Here is an 8,467-nt window from a genome sequence, read left to right on the forward strand (position 1 = left end):
TTAACCCCTAATCTGCCGACCGCACACCGCCGCCACCCACATTATCCCTATGTACCCCTATTCTGCTGCCCCTAACACCGCCGACCCCTATATTATATTTATTAACCCCTAATCTGCCGCCCCCAACGTCGCTGCTACCTTACCTACAATTATTAACCCCTAATCTGCCGACCGGACCTCACCGCTACTATAATAAATCCGCCTCAATCTTATTAAATAAATTATTCCTATTTAAAGCTAAATACTTACCTGTAAAATAAACCCTAATATAGCTACAATATAAATAATAATTATATTGTAGCTATTTTAGGATTTATATTTATTTTACAGGTAACTTTGTATTTCTTTTAACCAGGTACAATAGCTATTAAATAGTAAATAACTATTTAATAGCTACCTAGTTAAAATAATTACAAAATTACCTGTAAAATAAATCCTAACCTAAGTTACAATTAAATCTAACACTACACTATCAATAAATTAATTAAATACAATACCTACAAATAAATACAAATAAATAAACTAACTAAAGTACAAAAAATAAAAAAAGCTAAGTTACAAAAAATAAAAAAATTAATTACAAACATAATAAAAATATTACAACAATTTTAAGCTAATTACACCTACTCTAAGCCCCCTAATAAAATAACAAAGCCCCCCAAAATAAAAAAAATGCCCTACCCTATTCTAAAATTAAAATAGAAAAGCTCTTTTACCTTACCAGCCCTTAAAAGGGCCTTTTGCGGGGCATGCCCCAAAGAATTCTGCTCTTTTGCCTGGAAAAATAAACGCACAATACCCCCCCCCCCAACATTACAACTCACCACCCACATACACCTAATCTAACCCAAACCCCCCTTAAATAAACCTAACACTAAGCCCCTGAAGATCTTCCTACCTTATCTTCACCACACCGGGTATTACCGATCCGTCCAGGCTCAGAAATCTTCATCCAAGCCCAAGCGGGGGCTGGAGATCCATCATCCGGCTGAAGTCTTCTATCAAGCAGCAAGAAGAAGTCCAGAAGAGGCTCCAAAGTCTTCATCCTATCCGGGCAGAAGAGGAGATCCGGACCAACAACCATCTTCATCCAAGCGGCATCTTCTATCTTCATCCAATGACGAGCGGCTCCATCTTCAAGACCGCCGGCGCGGATCCATCCTCTTCTTCCGACGTCCTAAGTCCGAATGAAGGTTCCTTTAAATGATGTCATCCAAGACGGCGTCCCTCAAATTCCGATTGGCTGATAGGATTCTATCAGCCAATCGGAATTAAGGTAGGGAAAATCTGAGCTCGCATTCTATTGGCTGTTTCGATCAGCCAATAGAATGCGAGCTCAATCTGATTGGCTGATTGGATCAGCCAATCGGATTGAACTTGAATCTGATTGGCTGATTCCATCAGCCAATCAGATTTTTCCTACCTTAATTCCGATTGGCTGATAGAATCCTATCAGCCAATCGGAATTCGAGGGACACCATCTTGGATGACGTCATTTAAAGGAACCTTCATTCGGACTTAGGACGTCGGAAGAAGAGGATGGATCCGCGCCGGCGGTCTTGAAGATGGAGCCGCTCGTCATCGGATGAAGATAGAAGATGCCGCTTGGATGAAGATGGTTGCCGGTCCGGATCTCCTCTTCTGCCCGGATAGGATGAAGACTTTGGAGCCTCTTCTGGACTTCTTCTTGCCGCTTGATAGAAGACTTCAGCCGGATGATGGATCTCCAGCCCCCGCTTGGGCTTGGATGAAGATTTCGGAGCCTGGACGGATCGGTGATACCCGGTGTGGTGAAGATAAGGTAGGAAGATCTTCAGGGGCTTAGTGTTAGGTTTATTTAAGGGGGATTTGGGTTAGATTAGGGGTATGTGGGTGGTGGGTTGTAATGTTGGGGGGGGGTATTGTGTTTTTTTTCCAGGCAAAAGAGCTGAATTCTTTGGGGCATGCCCCGCAAAAGGCCCTTTTAAGGGCTGGTAAGGCAAAAGAGCTTTTCTATTTTAATTTTAGAATAGGGTAGGGCATTTTTTTATTTTGGGGGGGCTTTGTTATTTTATTAGGGGGCTTAGAGTAGGTGTAATTAGCTTAAAATTGTTGTAATATTTTTATTATGTTTGTAATTTAATTTTTTATTTTTTGTAACTTAGCTTTTTTTATTTTTTGTACTTTAGTTAGTTTATTTAATTGTATTTATTTGTAGGTATTTCATGTAATTAATTTATTGATAGCGTAGTGTTAGATTTAATTGTAGGTATTTTATTTAATTAATTTATTGATAGTGTAGTGTTAGGTTTAATTGTAACTTAGGTTAGGATTTATTTTACAGGTAATTTTGTAATTATTTTATCTAGGTAGCTATTAAATAGTTATTAACTATTTAATAGCTATTGTACCTGGTTAAAATAATTGCAAAGTTGCCTGTAAAATAAATATTAATCCTAAAATAGCTACAATATAATTATAATTTATATTGTAGCTATATTAGGGTTTATTTTACAGGTAAGTATTTAGCTTTAATTAGGAATAATTTATTTAATAAGATTTATTTCGTTAGATAAAAATTATATTTAACTTAGGGGGTGATAGTGTAAGGGTTAGACTTAGCTTTAGGTGTTAATACATTTATTAGAGTAGCAGTGAGGTCCGGTCGGCAGATTAGGGGTTAATACTTGAAGTTAGGTGTCAGCGATGTTAGGGAGGGCAGATTAGGGGTTAATACTATTTATTATAGGGTTAGTGAGGCGGATTAGGGGTTAATACATTTATTATAGTAGCGGTGAGGTCCGGTCGGCAGATTAGGGGTTAATTATTGTAGGTAGCTGGCGGCGACGTTGTGGGGGGCAGATTAGGGGTTAATAAATATAATATAGGGGTCAGCGGTGTTAGGGGCAGGAGATTAGGGGTACATAGGTATAATGTAGGTTGCGGCAGTGTACGGAGCTGCAGATTAGGGGTTAAAAAAATATGCAGGGGTCAGCGATAGCGGGGTCGGCAGATTAGGGGTTAATAAGTGTAAGGTTAAGGGTGTTTAGACTCGGGGTACATGTTAGGGTGTTAGGTGCAGACATAGAAACTGCCGCTGGTATTGAGAGTTGAAGTGGCGGTAAATATGCTCTACGCTCCCTTTTTGGAGCCTAACGCAGCCCTTCTGTGAACTCTAAATGCCAGCGGTATTTAAAAGGTGATGGGGAAAAAAAGCCAGTGTTAGCTACGCGGGTCGTTACCGTCAAAACTCTAAATCTAGCCGTTAGTTAGTTGTGGCGGTGTTGGGGAGCAGCGGAATAGGGGCTAATAAGTTTATTAGAGTTGCGTTGGGCTCCGGGAGTAGCGGGATAGGGGTTAATAACTTTAGTTGCGGAGGGATCCGGTAGTGGCAGGATAGGGGTTAATAAGTTTATTAGAGTTGCGGTGGGGTCTGGTATCGGCGGGATAGGGGTTAATAACTTTATTTTGCTGCGGCGGGGTCCGGGAGAGGCGGGATAGGGGTTAAACAGTTTAGTATAGTGGCAGTGTTTAGTGACAGTATATATAAATAAAGCTGGGAAAAAGCCGAATAGCAGCAAGATCGATGACTGTTAGTTAACAACAGTCCACTGCTCAACGTCCTGTACTTGGTGCGCGGCTTTTTGACAGCTTTTTATATAATTATGGAGAGCGTATTCAGGTCCGCGGCCGCAATGTTAGACGAGAGTATTGATGCAAGAAAATGTGAGCGTATTGAATGCAAGAAAGTTGACGGCTTGATAAGTAGGCCTCTAGGGGGGTAGTTATCAAGCCGTCAACCTCAAATACGCTGCGTATTCCGCAGCGTATTTGTGGCGAGGCTGATACGCCTTAGTTATCAAAGGCTCGAGACCGGCAAAAGTAGAATTTTGTGACGTAAGCTTCGATCCGCCGGACTCAGTCCGACACAGATCCATTCTTACGTCACTCCAGATGTTCCGCACACAAGTGCGGCACATTCTCACTACTTTTGCTAGCTATCAAAAAACTAGCAGATACGCTCGGCACTTTTACGGCCCAGCGTACCTGGTTTTCAAAGCGCCAGCCTGGAGGCGGCGGATCCCATAGGAATCAATGGGAGTCTGACCATAGCGAAAGTACAAGTTCGCTGCTGACAGACATCCCATTGATTCCTATGGGAGCTGTCTACACCTAACACCCTAACATGTACCCCGAGTCTAAACACCCCTAATCTGACCCCCCCTACACCGCCGCAACTACATAAAGTTATTACCCCCTAAACCGCCGCTCCCGGAGCCCACCGCAAGCTACTATATACATATTAACCCCTAAACCGCCGCTCCCGGAGCCCACCGCAACTATAATAAATGTATTAACCCCTAAACCGCCGCTCCCTGAACCCGCCGCAACCTATATTAAATGTATTAACCCCTATCCTGCCCCCCCTACACCGTCGCCACCTATAATAAATTTATTAACCCCTATCCTGCCCCCCACTATGCCGCCGCCACTGTAATAAAATTATTAACCCCTAAACCTAACCCTAACGCCCCCTAACTTAAATATTAATTAAATAAATCTAAATAAATTAACTCTTATTAACTAAATGAATCCTATTTAAAACTAAATACTTACCTTTAAAATAAACCCTAATATAGCTACAATATAAATAATAATTATATTCTAGCTATCTTAGGATTTATTTTTATTTTACAGGTACCTTTCAATTTATTTTAACCATGTACAATAACTATTAAATAGTTATTAACTATTTAATAGCTTACCTAGCTAAAATAAAGAGAAATGTACCTGTGAAATAAATCCTAACCTAAGTTACAATTACACCTAACACTACACTATACTTTAATAAATTATTCCTATTTAAAAATAAATACTTACCTGTAAAATAAACCCTAAGATAGCTACAATGTAATTCATAATTATATTATAGCTATTTTAGGATTTATATTTATTTTACAGGTAACTTTGTATTTATTTTAGCTAGTTAGAATAGTTATTAAATAGTTATTAACTATTTAATAACTACCTAGCTAAAAGAAATACAAAATTACCTGTAAAATAAATCCTAACTTAAGTTACAATTAAACCTAATACTACACTATCATTAAATTAACTAAATAAACTACCTACAAAGAACTACAATGAAATACAATTACATAAACTAACTAAAGTACAAAAAATAAAAAAAGCTAAGTTACAAAAAATAAAAAATTAAGTTACAAACATGTTAAAAATATTACAACAATTTTAAGCTACTTACACCTAATCTAAGCCCCCTAATAAAATAACAAACCCCCCCAAAATAAAAAAAATCCCTACCCTATTCTAAATTACATAAATTTCAAAGCTCTTTTACCTTACCAGCCCTTAAAAGGGCCATTTGTGGGGGCATGCCCCAAAAAGTTCAGCTCTTTTGCCTGTAAAAGAAAAATACAACCCCCCCCCCCAACATTAAAACCCACCACCCACATACCCCTAATCTAACCCAAACCCCCCTTACAAAAACCTAACACTAATCCCCTGAAGATCATCCTACCTTGAGTCGTCTTCACTCAACCGAGCCACCGATGGAACTGAAGAGGACATCCGGAGCGGAATGACGGCTCCTTTAAGGGACGTCATCCAAGATGGCGTCCCCTCAATTCCGATTGGCTGATAGGATCAGCCAATCGGAATTAAGGTAGGAAAATCTGATTGGCTGATGGAATCAGCCAATCAGATTCAAGTTCAATCCGATTGGCTGATCCAATCAGCCAATCAGATTGAGCTCGCATTCTATTGGCTGATCGGAACAGCCAATAGAATGCGAGCTCAATCTGATTGGCTGATTCCATCAGCCAATCAGATTTTCCTACCTTAATTCCGATTGGCTGATAGAATCCTATCAGCCAATCGGAATTGAGGGGACGCCATCTTGGATGACGTCCCTTAAAGGAGCCGTCATTCGTCGTAGTCCGTCGGTGAAGAAGGTGGTTCCGCGTCGGCGGAAGGAAGATTCAAGACCCGGCTTGGAAGATGACTTCGCCCGGATAGAAGACCTCTTCAGCGCCTCTTTGAAGATGACATCGGCCGGATCGAAGACTTCTTCAGCGCCGCCTGGATGATGACTTCATCGGATGGAAGATTTCTTCAGCGCCGCTTGGAGGATTAACTTCTTCCGCTCCGGATGTCCTCTTCAGTTCCATCGGTGGCTCGGTTGAGTGAAGACGACTCAAGGTAGGATGATCTTCAGGGGATTAGTGTTAGGTTTTTGTAAGGGGGGTTTGGGTTAGATTAGGGGTATGTGGGTGGTGGGTTTTAATGTTGGGGGGGGTTGTATTTTTCTTTTACAGGCAAAAGAGCTGAACTTTTTGGGGCATGCCCCCACAAATGGCCCTTTTAAGGGCTGGTAAGGTAAAAGAGCTTTGAAATTTATGTAATTTAGAATAGGGTAGGGATTTTTTTTATTTTGGGGGGGTTTGTTATTTTATTAGGGGGCTTAGATTAGGTGTAAGTAGCTTAAAATTGTTGTAATATTTTTAACATGTTTGTAACTTAATTTTTTATTTTTTGTAACTTAGCTTTTTTTATTTTTTGTACTTTAGTTAGTTTATGTAATTGTATTTCATTGTAGTTCTTTGTAGGTAGTTTATTTAGTTAATTTAATGATAGTGTAGTATTAGGTTTAATTGTAACTTAAGTTAGGATTTATTTTACAGGTAATTTTGTATTTCTTTTAGCTAGGTAGTTATTAAATAGTTAATAACTATTTAATAACTATTCTAACTAGCTAAAATAAATACAAAGTTACCTGTAAAATAAATATAAATCCTAAAATAGCTACAATGTAATTATTAATTACATTGTAGCTATCTTAGGGTTTATTTTACAGGTAAGTATTTAGTTTTAAATAGGAATAATTTATTAAAGTATAGTGTAGTGTTAGGTGTAATTGTAACTTAGGTTAGTTTTTATTTTACAGGTAAATTTCTCTTTATTTTAGCTAGGTAAGCTATTAAATAGTTAATAACTATTTAATAGTTATTGTACATGGTTAAAATAAATTGAAAGGTACCTGTAAAATAAATATAAATCCTAAGATAGCTAGAATATAATTATTATTTATATTGTAGCTATATTAGGGTTTATTTTATAAGTAAGTATTTAGTTTTAAATAGGATTCATTTAGTTAATAAGAGTTAATTTATTTAGATGTATTTAATTAATATTTAAGTTAGGGGGGCGTTATGGTTAGGGTTAGACTTAGGTTTAGGGGTTAATCATTTTATTACAGTGGCGGCGGCGTAGTGGGGGGCAGGATAGGGGTTAATAAATTTATTATAGGTTGCGGCGGGTTCATGGAGCTGCGGTTTAGGGGTTAAACTATTTATTTAGTTGCGGAGAGGTGCGGGATCAGCAGGATAGGGGTTAATAACTTTATTATAGAGGGCGGCGGTATAGGGGGGGCAGGATAGGGGTTACTGGGTATAATGTAGGTGGCGGCTGTGTCCGGGAGTGGCGGTTTAGGGGTTACTACATTTTTAATAGTTGCGGCGGGGTCTAGGAGCGGCGGTTTAGGGGTTAATAACTTTATTTAGTTGCGGGGGGCTCCGGGGGCGCCGGTATAGGGGGTAGAACAGTGCAGTTTAGTGTGAGTGCTTAGTGACAGGCTAGCAATAAAGCTGGGAAAAAGCCGAAGGGCAGCGAGATCGGATGAGTAATAACTGTCACAGTCCGCTGCTCATCGCCCCGCGGCTTTTTGACAGCTTTATTTGATAACTTAGGCGAACGTATTCAAGGTCCGCGGCGGTGAAGGTAGGCAAGCTTAGGCGGACGTATTGGGCCGGCGAAGCCAGAAAAGTAGACGGCTTGATAACTAGCCCCCTAGATATGAATCCTTATGTGTGAGTGTTTGTTTCAGTGTATCAGTATGTTTGTGTGTTACTACCTTTACAACATTTGCAAGTTTGAATAAACTTAAGAATAAAGTGCATATACATTTTAGTCACTTGGTCAAAAATTGCACATGTCAAAGAAGGGGGGGGGGGGGGCTGATCAATGGTTAAGTAAGGGGCCCCAAAATTTATAGTGGTGGCACTGAGTAGACATGTTAATGTTATGCAAGGTGCAATAAAGGCAAATAAATAGAATAATTTCCCTGGCATGGAAAGAATGATATTTTACCTTTAGCATAGCCTAGTCATATTACAATAAATGGCATAAAGGCAGTGTAAAGATCAGGCTTATCAATAAACGTCTGAATTTGTAGATCTATCAGCGGTATGAAATATAAATTTGACGTAACATGTTAACCAGGAACATTATAAAACAACAATCAAGCACCTATTGTGGGAACTGACTTTCAATAGTGTACTAAGCAAAACAAACATAGCCTAAAATCTGTATTAAAGGGCCATGAAATCTAAAAAAAATGTTCTTGATTCAGATAGAGAATACAATTTTTTTTTTTAAATTTTATGTCCAACAAAAGGGTACAATAATACAC

Source organism: Bombina bombina, chromosome 3, assembly GCF_027579735.1.
Source record: "Bombina bombina isolate aBomBom1 chromosome 3, aBomBom1.pri, whole genome shotgun sequence".
Taxonomy (NCBI): Eukaryota; Metazoa; Chordata; class Amphibia; order Anura; family Bombinatoridae; genus Bombina; species Bombina bombina.